This window comes from Pseudophryne corroboree, chromosome 3, assembly GCF_028390025.1.
Source record: "Pseudophryne corroboree isolate aPseCor3 chromosome 3, aPseCor3.hap2, whole genome shotgun sequence".
NCBI lineage: Eukaryota > Metazoa > Chordata > Amphibia > Anura > Myobatrachidae > Pseudophryne > Pseudophryne corroboree.
The window spans coordinates 117,551,555-117,561,481 of NC_086446.1; the positions used below are offsets into that span (position 1 = coordinate 117,551,555).

Consider the following 9,927-nt stretch of genomic DNA (forward strand, 5'->3'; position numbering starts at 1 on the left):
TTCTAACAGAAACCCCAAAGCTCATCTACAGCCACACCACACTGGATACGCCCAATCTCATCTGATCTTGGAAGCTAAGCAGTGTTGGGCCTGGTTAGTACTTGGATGGGAGACCACCTGGGAATACAAGGTGCTGTAGATATTTTTATACTGCCAACACCGTTCTGTTGATGCATTCCATTTTAAAACTTATTCATTTATGAACCAGTAGTTAGAAGTAGAAAAGTTCTAACAGAAACCACAAAGCTCATCTACAGCCACACCACACTGGATACGCCCAATCTCATCTGATCTTGGAAGCTAAGCAGTATTGGGCCTGGTTAGTACTTGGATGGGAGACCACCTCGGAATACAAGGTGCTGTAGATATTTTTATACTGCCAACACCGTTCTGTTGATGCATTCCATTTTCAAACGTATTCATTTATGAACCAGTAGTTAGAAGTAGAAAAGTTCTAACAGAATCCACAAAGCTCATATACAGCCACACAACACTGGATACGCCCAATCTCATCTGATCTTGGAAGCTAAGCAGTGTTGGGCCTGGTTAGTACTTGGATGGGAGACCACCTGGGAATACAAGGTGCTGTAGATATTTTTATACTGCCAACACCGTTCTGTTGATGCATTCCATTTTCAAACGTATTCATTTATGAACCAGTAGTTAGAAGTAGAAAAGTTCTAACAGAAACTATAAAGCTCATCTACAGCCACACCACACTGGATACGCCCAATCTCATCTGATCTTGGAAGCTAAGCAGTGTTGGGCCTGGTTAGTACTTGGATGGGAGACCACCTGGGAATACAAGGCGCTGTAGATAATTTTATACTGCCAACACCGTTCTGTTGATGCATTCCATTTTCAAACGTATTCATTTATGAACCAGTAGTTAGAAGTAGAAAAGTTCTAACAGAAACCACAAAGCTTATCTACAGCCACACCACACTGGATACGCCCAATCTCATCTGATCTTGGCAGCTAAGCAGTGTTGGGCCTGGTTAGTACTTGGATGGGAGACCACCTGGGAATACAAGGTGCTGTAGATATTTTTATACTGCCAACACCGTACTGTTGATGCATTCCATTTTCAAACGTATTCATTTATGAACCAGTAGTTAGAAGTAGAAAAGTTCTAACAGAAACCACAAAGCTCATCTACAGCCACACCACATTGGATACGCTCAATCTCATCTGATCTTGGAAGCTAAGCAGTGTTGGGCCTGGTTAGTACTTGGATGGGAGACCACCTGGGAATACAAGGTGCTGTAGATAATGTTATACTGCCAACACCGTTCTGTTGATGCATTCCATTTTAAAACGTATTCATTTATGAACCAGTAGTTAGAAGTAGAAAAGTTCTAACAGAAACCACAAAGTTCATCTACAGCCAAGCCACACTGGATGCGCCCAATCTCATCTGATCTTGGAAGCTAAGCAGTGTTGGGCCTGGTTAGTACTTGGATGGGAGACCACCTGGGAATACAAGGTGCTGTAGATATTTTTATACTGCCAACACCGTTCTGTTGATGCATTCCATTTTCAAACGTATTCATTTATGAACCAGTAGTTATAAGTAGAAAAGTTCTAACAGAAACCACAAAGCTCATCTACAGCCACACCACGCTGGATACGCCCAATCTCATCTGATCTTGGAAGCTAAGCAGTGTTGGGCCTGGTTAGTACTTGGATGGGAGACCACCTCGGAATACAAGGTGCTGTAGATATTTTTATACTGCCAACACCGTTCTGTTGATGCATTCCATTTTCAAACGTATTCATTTATGAACCAGTAGTTAGAAGTAGAAAAGTTCTAACAGAAACCACAAAGCTCATATACAGCCACACCACACTGGATACGCCCAATCTCATCTGATCTTGGAAGCTAAGCAGTGTTGGGCCTGGTTAGTACTTGGATGGGAGACCACCTGGGAATACAAGGTGCTGTAGATATTTTTATACTGCCAACACCGTTCTGTTGATGCATTCCATTTTCAAACGTATTCATTTATGAACCAGTAGTTAGAAGTAGAAAAGTTCTAACAGAAACCATAAAGCTCATCTACAGCCACACCACACTAGATACGCCCAATCTCATCTGATCTTGGAAGCTAAGCAGTGTTGGGCCTGGTTAGTACTTGGATGGGAGACCACCTGGGAATACAAGGTGCTGTAGATATTTTTATACTACCAACACCGTTCTGTTGATGCATTCCATTTTCAAACGTATTCATTTATGAACCAGTAGTTAGAAGTAGAAAAGTACTAACCGAAACTATAAAGCTCTTATACAGCCACACCACACTGGATATGCCCAATCTCATCTGATCTTGGAAGCTAAGCAGTGTTGGGCATGGTTAGTACTTGGATGGGAGACCACCTGGGAATACAAGGTGCTGTAGATATTTTTATACTGCCAACACCGTTCTGTTGATGCATTCCATTTTCAAACGTATTCATTTATGAACCAGTAGTTAGAAGTAGAAAAGTTCTAACAGAAACCACAAAGCTCATCTACAGCCACACCACACTGGATACGCCCAATCTCATCTGATCTTGGAAGCTAAGCAGTGTTGGGCCTGGTTAGTACTTGGATGGGAGACCACCTGGGAATACAAGGTGCTGTAGATATTTTTATACTGCCAACACCGTTCTGTTGATGCATTCCATTTTCAAACGTATTCATTTATGAACCAGTAGTTAGAAGTAGAAAAGTTCTAACAGAAACCATAAAGCTCATCTACAGCCACACCACACTGGATACGCCCAATCTCATCTGATCTTGGAAGCTAAGTAGTGTTGGGCCTGGTTAGTACTTGGATGGGAGACCACCTGGGAATACAAGGTGCTGTAGATAATTTTTATACTACCAACACCGTTCTGTTGATGCATTCCATTTTAAAACGTATTCATTTATGAACCAGTAGTTAGAAGTAGAAAAGTTCTAACAGAAACCACAAAGCTCATCTACAGCCACACCACACTGGATACGCCCAATCTCATCTGGTCTTGGAAGCTAAGCAGTGTTGGGCCTGGTTAGTACTTGGATGGGAAACCACCTGGGAATACAAGGTGCTGTAGATATTTTTATACTGCCAACACCGTTCTGTTGATGCATTCCATTTTCAAACGTATTCATTTATGAACCAGTAGTTAGAAGTAGAAAAGTTCTAACAGAAACCACAAAGCTCATCTACAGCCACACCACGCTGGATACGCCCAATCTCATCTGATCTTGGAAGCTAAGCAGTGTTGGGCCTGGTTAGTACTTGGATGGGAGACCACCTGGGAATACAAGGTGCTGTAGATATTTTTATACTGCCAACACCGTTCTGTTGATGCATTCCATTTTAAAACGTATTCATTTATGAACCAGGAGTTAGAAGTAGAAAAGTTCTAACAGAAACCACAAAGCTTATCTACAGCCACACCACACTGGATACGCCCAATCTCATCTGATCTTGGAAGCTAAGCAGTATTGGGCCTGGTTAGTACTTGGATGGGAGACCACCTGGGAATACAAGGTGCTGTAGATATTTTTATACTGCCAACACCGTTCTGTTGATGCATTCCATTTTCAAACGTATTCATTTATGAACCAGTAGTTAGAAGTAGAAAAGTTCTAACAGAAACCACAAAGCTCATATACAGCCACACCACACTGGATACGCCCAATCTCATCTGATCTTGGAAGCTAAGCAGTGTTGGGCCTGGTTAGTACTTGGATGGGAGACCACCTGGGAATACAAGGTGCTGTAGATAATTTTATACTGCCAACACCGTTCTGTTAATGCATTCCATTTTAAAACGTATTCATTTATGAACCAGTAGTTAGAAGTAGAAAAGTTCTAACAGAAACCACAAAGCTCATCTACAGCCACACCACACTGGATACGCTCAATCTCATCTGATCTTGGAAGCTAAGCAGTGTTGGGCCTGGTTAGTACTTGGATGGGAGACCACCTGGGAATACAAGGTGCTGTAGATATTTTTATACTGCCAACACCGTTCTGTTGATGCATTAAATTTTCAAATGTATTCATTTATGAACCAGTAGTTAGAAGAAGAAAAGTTCAAACAGAAACCACAAAGCTCATCTACAGCCACACCACACTGGATACGCCCAATCTCATCTGATCTTGGAAGCTAAGCAGTGTTGGGCCTGGTTAGTACTTGGATGGGAGACCACCTGGGAATACAAGGTGCTGTAGATATTTTTATACTGCCAACACCGTTCTGTTGATGCATTCCATTTTCAAACGTATTCATTTATGAACCAGTAGTTAGAAGTAGAAAAGTTCTAACAGAAACCATAAAGCTCTTCTACAGCCACACCACACTGGATATGCCCAATCTCATCTGATCTTGGAAGCTAAGCAGTGTTGGGCCTGGTTAGTACTTGGATGGGAGACCACCTGGGAATACATAGGTGCTGTAGATATTTTTATACTGCCAACACCGTTCTGTTGATGTATTCCATTTTCAAACGTATTCATTTATGAACCAGTAGTTAGAATTAGAAAAGTTCTAACAGAAACCACAAAGCTCATCTACAGCCAAACCACACTGGATACGCCCAATCTCATCTGATCTTGGAAGCTAAGCAGTGTTGGGCCTGGTTAGTACTTGGATGGGAGATCACCTGGGAATACAAGATGCTGTAGATATTTTTATACTACCAACACCGTTCTGTTGATGCATTCCATTTTCAAACGTATTCATTTATGAACCAGTAGTTAGAAGTAGAAAAGTTCTAACAGAAACCACAAAGCTCATCTACAGCCACACCACTCTGGATACGCCCAATCTCATCTGATCTTGGAAGCTAAGCAGTGTTGGGCCTGGTTAGTACTTGGATGGGAGACCACCTGGGAATACAAGGTGCTGTAGATATTTTTATACTGCCAACACCGTTCTGTTGATGCATTCCATTTTCAAACGTATTCATTTATGAACCAGTAGTTAGAAGTAGAAAAGTTCTAACAGAAACCACAAAGCTCATCTACAGCCACATCACACTGGATACGCCCAATCTCATCTGATCTTGGAAGCTAAGCAGTGTTGGGCCTAGTTAGTACTTGGATGGGAGACCACCTGGGAATACAAGGTGCTGTAAATATTTTTATACTGCTAACACCGTTCTGTTGATGCATTCCATTTTCAAACGTATTCATTTATGAACCAGTAGTTAGAAGTAGAAAAGTTCTAACAGAAACCACAAAGCTCATCTACAGCCACACCACACTGGATACGCCCAATCTCATCTGATCTTGGAAGCTAAGCAGTGTTGGGCCTGGTTAGTACTTGGATGGGAGACCACCTGGGAATACAAGGTGCTGTAGATATTTTTATACTGCCAACACCGTTCTGTTGATGCATTCCATTTTCAAACGTATTCATTTATGAACCAGTAGTTAGAAGTAGAAAAGTTCTAACAGAAACCACAAAGCTCATCTACAGCCACACCACACTGGATACGCCCAATCTCATCTGGTCTTGGAAGCTAAGCAGTGTTGGGCCTGGTTAGTACTTGGATGGGAGACCACCTGGGAATACAAGGTGCTGTAGATATTTTTATACTGCCAACACCGTTCTGTTGATGCATTCCATTTTCAAACGTATTCATTTATGAACCAGTAGTTAGAAGTAGAAAAGTTCTAACAGAAACCACAAAGCTCATCTACAGCCACACCACGCTGGATACGCCCAAACTCATCTGATATTGGAAGCTAAGCAGTGTTGGGCCTGGTTAGTACTTGGATGGGAGACCACCTGGGAATACAAAGTGCTGTAGATATTTTTATACTGCCAACACCGTTCTGTTGATGCATTCCATTTTAAAACGTATTCATTTATGAACCAGTAGTTAGAAGTAGAAAAGTTCTAACAGAAACCACAGAGCTTATCTACAGCCACACCACACTGGATACGCCCAATCTCATCTGATCTTGGAAGCTAAGCAGTATTGGGCCTGGTTAGTACTTGGATGGGAGACCACCTGGGAATACAAGGTGCTGTAGATATTTTTATACTGCCAACACCGTTCTGTTGATGCATTCCATTTTCAAACGTATTCATTTATGAACCAGTAGTTAGAAGTAGAAAAGTTCTAACAGAAACCACAAAGCTCATATACAGCCACACCACACTGGATACGCCCAATCTCATCTGATCTTGGAAGCTAAGCAGTGTTGGGCCTGGTTAGTACTTGGATGGGAGACCACCTGGGAATACAAGGTGCTGTAGATATTTTTATAATGCCAACACCGTTCTGTTGATGCATTCCATTTTCAAACGTATTCATTTATGAACCAGTAGTTAGAAGTAGAAAAGTTCTAACAGAAACCATAAAGCTCATCTACAGCCACACCACACTGGATACGCCCAATCTCATCTGATCTTGGAAGCTAAGCAGTGTTGGGCCTGGTTAGTACTTGGATGGGAGACCACCTGGGAATACAAGGTGCTGTAGATATTTTTATACTGCCAACACCGTTCTGTTGATGCATTCAATTTTCAAATGTATTCATTTATGAACCAGTAGTTAGAAGAAGAAAAGTTCAAACAGAAACCACAAAGCTCTTCTACAGCCACACCACACTGGATACGCCCAATCTCATCTGATCTTGGAAGCTAAGCAGTGTTGGGCCTGGTTAGTACTTGGATGGGAGACCACCTGGGAATACAAGGTGCTGTAGATATTTTTATACTGCCAACACCGTTCTGTTGATGCATTCCATTTTAAAACGTATTCATTTATGAACCAGTAGTTAGAAGTAGAAAAGTTCTAACAGAAACCATAAAGCTCTTCTACAGCCACACCACACTGGATATGCCCAATCTCATCTGATCTTGGAAGCTAAGCAGTGTTGGGCCTGGTTAGTACTTGGATGGGAGACCACCTGGGAATACATAGGTGCTGTAGATATTTTTATACTGCCAACACCGTTCTGTTGATGTATTCCATTTTCAAACGTATTCATTTATGAACCAGTAGTTAGAATTAGAAAAGTTCTAACAGAAACCACAAAGCTCATCTACAGCCAAACCACACTGGATACGCCCAATCTCATCTGATCTTGGAAGCTAAGCAGTGTTGGGCCTGGTTAGTACTTGGATGGGAGATCACCTGGGAATACAAGATGCTGTAGATATTTTTATACTACCAACACCGTTCTGTTGATGCATTCCATTTTCAAACGTATTCATTTATGAACCAGTAGTTAGAAGTAGAAAAGTTCTAACAGAAACCACAAAGCTCATCTACAGCCACACCACTCTGGATACGCCCAATCTCATCTGATCTTGGAAGCTAAGCAGTGTTGGGCCTGGTTAGTACTTGGATGGGAGACCACCTGGGAATACAAGGTGCTGTAGATATTTTTATACTGCCAACACCGTTCTGTTGATGCATTCCATTTTCAAACGTATTCATTTATGAACCAGTAGTTAGAAGTAGAAAAGTTCTAACAGAAACCACAAAGCTCATCTACAGCCACATCACACTGGATACGCCCAATCTCATCTGATCTTGGAAGCTAAGCAGTGTTGGGCCTAGTTAGTACTTGGATGGGAGACCACCTGGGAATACAAGGTGCTGTAAATATTTTTATACTGCTAACACCGTTCTGTTGATGCATTCCATTTTCAAACGTATTCATTTATGAACCAGTAGTTAGAAGTAGAAAAGTTCTAACAGAAACCACAAAGCTCATCTACAGCCACACCACACTGGATACGCCCAATCTCATCTGATCTTGGAAGCTAAGCAGTGTTGGGCCTGGTTAGTACTTGGATGGGAGACCACCTGGGAATACAAGGTGCTGTAGATATTTTTATACTGCCAACACCGTTCTGTTGATGCATTCCATTTTCAAACGTATTCATTTATGAACCAGTAGTTAGAAGTAGAAAAGTTCTAACAGAAACCACAAAGCTCATCTACAGCCACACCACACTGGATACGCCCAATCTCATCTGGTCTTGGAAGCTAAGCAGTGTTGGGCCTGGTTAGTACTTGGATGGGAGACCACCTGGGAATACAAGGTGCTGTAGATATTTTTATACTGCCAACACCGTTCTGTTGATGCATTCCATTTTCAAACGTATTCATTTATGAACCAGTAGTTAGAAGTAGAAAAGTTCTAACAGAAACCACAAAGCTCATCTACAGCCACACCACGCTGGATACGCCCAAACTCATCTGATATTGGAAGCTAAGCAGTGTTGGGCCTGGTTAGTACTTGGATGGGAGACCACCTGGGAATACAAAGTGCTGTAGATATTTTTATACTGCCAACACCGTTCTGTTGATGCATTCCATTTTAAAACGTATTCATTTATGAACCAGTAGTTAGAAGTAGAAAAGTTCTAACAGAAACCACAGAGCTTATCTACAGCCACACCACACTGGATACGCCCAATCTCATCTGATCTTGGAAGCTAAGCAGTATTGGGCCTGGTTAGTACTTGGATGGGAGACCACCTGGGAATACAAGGTGCTGTAGATATTTTTATACTGCCAACACCGTTCTGTTGATGCATTCCATTTTCAAACGTATTCATTTATGAACCAGTAGTTAGAAGTAGAAAAGTTCTAACAGAAACCACAAAGCTCATATACAGCCACACCACACTGGATACGCCCAATCTCATCTGATCTTGGAAGCTAAGCAGTGTTGGGCCTGGTTAGTACTTGGATGGGAGACCACCTGGGAATACAAGGTGCTGTAGATATTTTTATAATGCCAACACCGTTCTGTTGATGCATTCCATTTTCAAACGTATTCATTTATGAACCAGTAGTTAGAAGTAGAAAAGTTCTAACAGAAACCATAAAGCTCATCTACAGCCACACCACACTGGATACGCCCAATCTCATCTGATCTTGGAAGCTAAGCAGTGTTGGGCCTGGTTAGTACTTGGATGGGAGACCACCTGGGAATACAAGGTGCTGTAGATATTTTTATACTGCCAACACCGTTCTGTTGATGCATTCAATTTTCAAATGTATTCATTTATGAACCAGTAGTTAGAAGAAGAAAAGTTCAAACAGAAACCACAAAGCTCTTCTACAGCCACACCACACTGGATACGCCCAATCTCATCTGATCTTGGAAGCTAAGCAGTGTTGGGCCTGGTTAGTACTTGGATGGGAGACCACCTGGGAATACAAGGTGCTGTAGATATTTTTATACTGCCAACACCGTTCTGTTGATGCATTCCATTTTAAAACGTATTCATTTATGAACCAGTAGTTAGAAGTAGAAAAGTTCTAACAGAAACCACAAAGCTCATCTACAGTCACACCACACTGGATACGCCCAATCTCATCTGATCTTGGAAGCTAAGCAGTATTGGGCCTGGTTAGTACTTGGTTGGGAGACCACCTCGGAATACAAGGTGCTGTAGATATTTTTATACTGCCAACACCGTTCTGTTGATGCATTCCATTTTCAAACGTATTCATTTATGAACCAGTAGTTAGAAGTAGAAAAGTACTAACCGAAACTATAAAGCTCTTATACAGCCACACCACACTGGATATGCCCAATCTCATCTGATCTTGGAAGCTAAGCAGTGTTGGGCCTGGTTAGTACTTGGATGGGAGACCACCTGGGAATACAAGGTGCTGTAGATATTTTTAGACTGCCAACACCGTTCTGTTGATGCATTCCATTTTCAAACGTATTCATTTATGAACCAGTAGTTAGAAGTAGAAAAGTTCTAACAGAAACCACAACGCTCATCTACAGCAACACCACACTGGATACGCCCAATCTCATCTGATCTTGGAAGCTAAGCAGTGTTGGGCCTGGTTAGTACTTGGATGGGAGACCACCTGGGAATACAAGGTGCTGTAGATATTTTTATACTGCCAACACCGTTCTGTTGATGCATTCCATTTTAAAACGTATTCATTTATGAACC

At 41.8% G+C, this 9,927-nt stretch overlaps 39 non-coding genes and 5 pseudogenes across 39 annotated transcripts; all 44 read left to right on the top strand.

Annotated features, from left to right (window-relative positions):
- Window positions 1-23: 23 nt before the first annotated feature.
- Window positions 24-142, top strand: LOC134900583 (5S ribosomal RNA). The gene has a single exon (XR_010174095.1). It is a non-coding gene; the product is annotated as a 5S ribosomal RNA (ribosomal RNA).
- Window positions 143-249: 107 nt separating this feature from the next.
- LOC135070642 (5S ribosomal RNA) lies at window positions 250-368 on the top strand. Its single transcript, XR_010256798.1, has one exon. It is a non-coding gene; the product is annotated as a 5S ribosomal RNA (ribosomal RNA).
- A 107-nt stretch (window positions 369-475) lies between these two features.
- Window positions 476-594, top strand: LOC134887054 (5S ribosomal RNA; annotated as a pseudogene).
- A 107-nt stretch (window positions 595-701) lies between these two features.
- On the top strand, window positions 702-820 carry LOC135059277 (5S ribosomal RNA). The gene has a single exon (XR_010245686.1). It is a non-coding gene; the product is annotated as a 5S ribosomal RNA (ribosomal RNA).
- A 107-nt stretch (window positions 821-927) lies between these two features.
- Window positions 928-1,046, top strand: LOC134902118 (5S ribosomal RNA). Its single transcript, XR_010175593.1, has one exon. It is a non-coding gene; the product is annotated as a 5S ribosomal RNA (ribosomal RNA).
- A 107-nt stretch (window positions 1,047-1,153) lies between these two features.
- LOC135063338 (5S ribosomal RNA) lies at window positions 1,154-1,272 on the top strand. Its single transcript, XR_010249672.1, has one exon. It is a non-coding gene; the product is annotated as a 5S ribosomal RNA (ribosomal RNA).
- A 107-nt stretch (window positions 1,273-1,379) lies between these two features.
- On the top strand, window positions 1,380-1,498 carry LOC135058601 (5S ribosomal RNA). Its single transcript, XR_010245028.1, has one exon. It is a non-coding gene; the product is annotated as a 5S ribosomal RNA (ribosomal RNA).
- A 107-nt stretch (window positions 1,499-1,605) lies between these two features.
- Window positions 1,606-1,724, top strand: LOC135065895 (5S ribosomal RNA). The gene has a single exon (XR_010252163.1). It is a non-coding gene; the product is annotated as a 5S ribosomal RNA (ribosomal RNA).
- A 107-nt stretch (window positions 1,725-1,831) lies between these two features.
- Window positions 1,832-1,950, top strand: LOC135062512 (5S ribosomal RNA). Its single transcript, XR_010248859.1, has one exon. It is a non-coding gene; the product is annotated as a 5S ribosomal RNA (ribosomal RNA).
- Window positions 1,951-2,057: 107 nt separating this feature from the next.
- Window positions 2,058-2,176, top strand: LOC135063092 (5S ribosomal RNA). The gene has a single exon (XR_010249431.1). It is a non-coding gene; the product is annotated as a 5S ribosomal RNA (ribosomal RNA).
- Window positions 2,177-2,283: 107 nt separating this feature from the next.
- LOC134890933 (5S ribosomal RNA) lies at window positions 2,284-2,402 on the top strand (annotated as a pseudogene).
- A 107-nt stretch (window positions 2,403-2,509) lies between these two features.
- LOC134900584 (5S ribosomal RNA) lies at window positions 2,510-2,628 on the top strand. Its single transcript, XR_010174096.1, has one exon. It is a non-coding gene; the product is annotated as a 5S ribosomal RNA (ribosomal RNA).
- Window positions 2,629-2,735: 107 nt separating this feature from the next.
- LOC135060905 (5S ribosomal RNA) lies at window positions 2,736-2,854 on the top strand. The gene has a single exon (XR_010247300.1). It is a non-coding gene; the product is annotated as a 5S ribosomal RNA (ribosomal RNA).
- Window positions 2,855-2,962: 108 nt separating this feature from the next.
- On the top strand, window positions 2,963-3,081 carry LOC135065745 (5S ribosomal RNA). The gene has a single exon (XR_010252018.1). It is a non-coding gene; the product is annotated as a 5S ribosomal RNA (ribosomal RNA).
- Window positions 3,082-3,188: 107 nt separating this feature from the next.
- On the top strand, window positions 3,189-3,307 carry LOC134901969 (5S ribosomal RNA). The gene has a single exon (XR_010175444.1). It is a non-coding gene; the product is annotated as a 5S ribosomal RNA (ribosomal RNA).
- Window positions 3,308-3,414: 107 nt separating this feature from the next.
- On the top strand, window positions 3,415-3,533 carry LOC135063877 (5S ribosomal RNA). The gene has a single exon (XR_010250197.1). It is a non-coding gene; the product is annotated as a 5S ribosomal RNA (ribosomal RNA).
- A 107-nt stretch (window positions 3,534-3,640) lies between these two features.
- On the top strand, window positions 3,641-3,759 carry LOC135062514 (5S ribosomal RNA). The gene has a single exon (XR_010248861.1). It is a non-coding gene; the product is annotated as a 5S ribosomal RNA (ribosomal RNA).
- Window positions 3,760-3,866: 107 nt separating this feature from the next.
- Window positions 3,867-3,985, top strand: LOC135059311 (5S ribosomal RNA). The gene has a single exon (XR_010245719.1). It is a non-coding gene; the product is annotated as a 5S ribosomal RNA (ribosomal RNA).
- A 107-nt stretch (window positions 3,986-4,092) lies between these two features.
- LOC134900585 (5S ribosomal RNA) lies at window positions 4,093-4,211 on the top strand. Its single transcript, XR_010174097.1, has one exon. It is a non-coding gene; the product is annotated as a 5S ribosomal RNA (ribosomal RNA).
- A 107-nt stretch (window positions 4,212-4,318) lies between these two features.
- Window positions 4,319-4,438, top strand: LOC134885066 (5S ribosomal RNA). The gene has a single exon (XR_010169191.1). It is a non-coding gene; the product is annotated as a 5S ribosomal RNA (ribosomal RNA).
- Window positions 4,439-4,545: 107 nt separating this feature from the next.
- LOC134884852 (5S ribosomal RNA) lies at window positions 4,546-4,664 on the top strand. Its single transcript, XR_010168984.1, has one exon. It is a non-coding gene; the product is annotated as a 5S ribosomal RNA (ribosomal RNA).
- A 107-nt stretch (window positions 4,665-4,771) lies between these two features.
- On the top strand, window positions 4,772-4,890 carry LOC135058843 (5S ribosomal RNA). The gene has a single exon (XR_010245267.1). It is a non-coding gene; the product is annotated as a 5S ribosomal RNA (ribosomal RNA).
- A 107-nt stretch (window positions 4,891-4,997) lies between these two features.
- LOC135069374 (5S ribosomal RNA) lies at window positions 4,998-5,116 on the top strand. The gene has a single exon (XR_010255557.1). It is a non-coding gene; the product is annotated as a 5S ribosomal RNA (ribosomal RNA).
- Window positions 5,117-5,223: 107 nt separating this feature from the next.
- On the top strand, window positions 5,224-5,342 carry LOC134900586 (5S ribosomal RNA). Its single transcript, XR_010174098.1, has one exon. It is a non-coding gene; the product is annotated as a 5S ribosomal RNA (ribosomal RNA).
- Window positions 5,343-5,449: 107 nt separating this feature from the next.
- LOC135061073 (5S ribosomal RNA) lies at window positions 5,450-5,568 on the top strand. The gene has a single exon (XR_010247465.1). It is a non-coding gene; the product is annotated as a 5S ribosomal RNA (ribosomal RNA).
- A 107-nt stretch (window positions 5,569-5,675) lies between these two features.
- On the top strand, window positions 5,676-5,794 carry LOC134892070 (5S ribosomal RNA; annotated as a pseudogene).
- A 107-nt stretch (window positions 5,795-5,901) lies between these two features.
- LOC135063878 (5S ribosomal RNA) lies at window positions 5,902-6,020 on the top strand. The gene has a single exon (XR_010250198.1). It is a non-coding gene; the product is annotated as a 5S ribosomal RNA (ribosomal RNA).
- Window positions 6,021-6,127: 107 nt separating this feature from the next.
- On the top strand, window positions 6,128-6,246 carry LOC135062515 (5S ribosomal RNA). The gene has a single exon (XR_010248862.1). It is a non-coding gene; the product is annotated as a 5S ribosomal RNA (ribosomal RNA).
- A 107-nt stretch (window positions 6,247-6,353) lies between these two features.
- Window positions 6,354-6,472, top strand: LOC134900587 (5S ribosomal RNA). The gene has a single exon (XR_010174099.1). It is a non-coding gene; the product is annotated as a 5S ribosomal RNA (ribosomal RNA).
- A 107-nt stretch (window positions 6,473-6,579) lies between these two features.
- On the top strand, window positions 6,580-6,698 carry LOC135059562 (5S ribosomal RNA). The gene has a single exon (XR_010245964.1). It is a non-coding gene; the product is annotated as a 5S ribosomal RNA (ribosomal RNA).
- A 107-nt stretch (window positions 6,699-6,805) lies between these two features.
- LOC134885067 (5S ribosomal RNA) lies at window positions 6,806-6,925 on the top strand. The gene has a single exon (XR_010169192.1). It is a non-coding gene; the product is annotated as a 5S ribosomal RNA (ribosomal RNA).
- Window positions 6,926-7,032: 107 nt separating this feature from the next.
- Window positions 7,033-7,151, top strand: LOC134884853 (5S ribosomal RNA). Its single transcript, XR_010168985.1, has one exon. It is a non-coding gene; the product is annotated as a 5S ribosomal RNA (ribosomal RNA).
- Window positions 7,152-7,258: 107 nt separating this feature from the next.
- LOC135058844 (5S ribosomal RNA) lies at window positions 7,259-7,377 on the top strand. Its single transcript, XR_010245268.1, has one exon. It is a non-coding gene; the product is annotated as a 5S ribosomal RNA (ribosomal RNA).
- Window positions 7,378-7,484: 107 nt separating this feature from the next.
- On the top strand, window positions 7,485-7,603 carry LOC135069375 (5S ribosomal RNA). Its single transcript, XR_010255558.1, has one exon. It is a non-coding gene; the product is annotated as a 5S ribosomal RNA (ribosomal RNA).
- Window positions 7,604-7,710: 107 nt separating this feature from the next.
- On the top strand, window positions 7,711-7,829 carry LOC134900589 (5S ribosomal RNA). Its single transcript, XR_010174101.1, has one exon. It is a non-coding gene; the product is annotated as a 5S ribosomal RNA (ribosomal RNA).
- A 107-nt stretch (window positions 7,830-7,936) lies between these two features.
- LOC135061074 (5S ribosomal RNA) lies at window positions 7,937-8,055 on the top strand. The gene has a single exon (XR_010247466.1). It is a non-coding gene; the product is annotated as a 5S ribosomal RNA (ribosomal RNA).
- Window positions 8,056-8,162: 107 nt separating this feature from the next.
- On the top strand, window positions 8,163-8,281 carry LOC134892071 (5S ribosomal RNA; annotated as a pseudogene).
- Window positions 8,282-8,388: 107 nt separating this feature from the next.
- On the top strand, window positions 8,389-8,507 carry LOC135063880 (5S ribosomal RNA). Its single transcript, XR_010250200.1, has one exon. It is a non-coding gene; the product is annotated as a 5S ribosomal RNA (ribosomal RNA).
- Window positions 8,508-8,614: 107 nt separating this feature from the next.
- Window positions 8,615-8,733, top strand: LOC135062516 (5S ribosomal RNA). The gene has a single exon (XR_010248863.1). It is a non-coding gene; the product is annotated as a 5S ribosomal RNA (ribosomal RNA).
- Window positions 8,734-8,840: 107 nt separating this feature from the next.
- On the top strand, window positions 8,841-8,959 carry LOC134900590 (5S ribosomal RNA). The gene has a single exon (XR_010174102.1). It is a non-coding gene; the product is annotated as a 5S ribosomal RNA (ribosomal RNA).
- Window positions 8,960-9,066: 107 nt separating this feature from the next.
- On the top strand, window positions 9,067-9,185 carry LOC135059563 (5S ribosomal RNA). The gene has a single exon (XR_010245965.1). It is a non-coding gene; the product is annotated as a 5S ribosomal RNA (ribosomal RNA).
- A 107-nt stretch (window positions 9,186-9,292) lies between these two features.
- LOC134888122 (5S ribosomal RNA) lies at window positions 9,293-9,411 on the top strand (annotated as a pseudogene).
- A 107-nt stretch (window positions 9,412-9,518) lies between these two features.
- LOC134884733 (5S ribosomal RNA) lies at window positions 9,519-9,637 on the top strand. The gene has a single exon (XR_010168870.1). It is a non-coding gene; the product is annotated as a 5S ribosomal RNA (ribosomal RNA).
- Window positions 9,638-9,744: 107 nt separating this feature from the next.
- LOC135060115 (5S ribosomal RNA) lies at window positions 9,745-9,863 on the top strand. Its single transcript, XR_010246506.1, has one exon. It is a non-coding gene; the product is annotated as a 5S ribosomal RNA (ribosomal RNA).
- The last annotated feature ends 64 nt before the right edge of the window (window positions 9,864-9,927 follow it).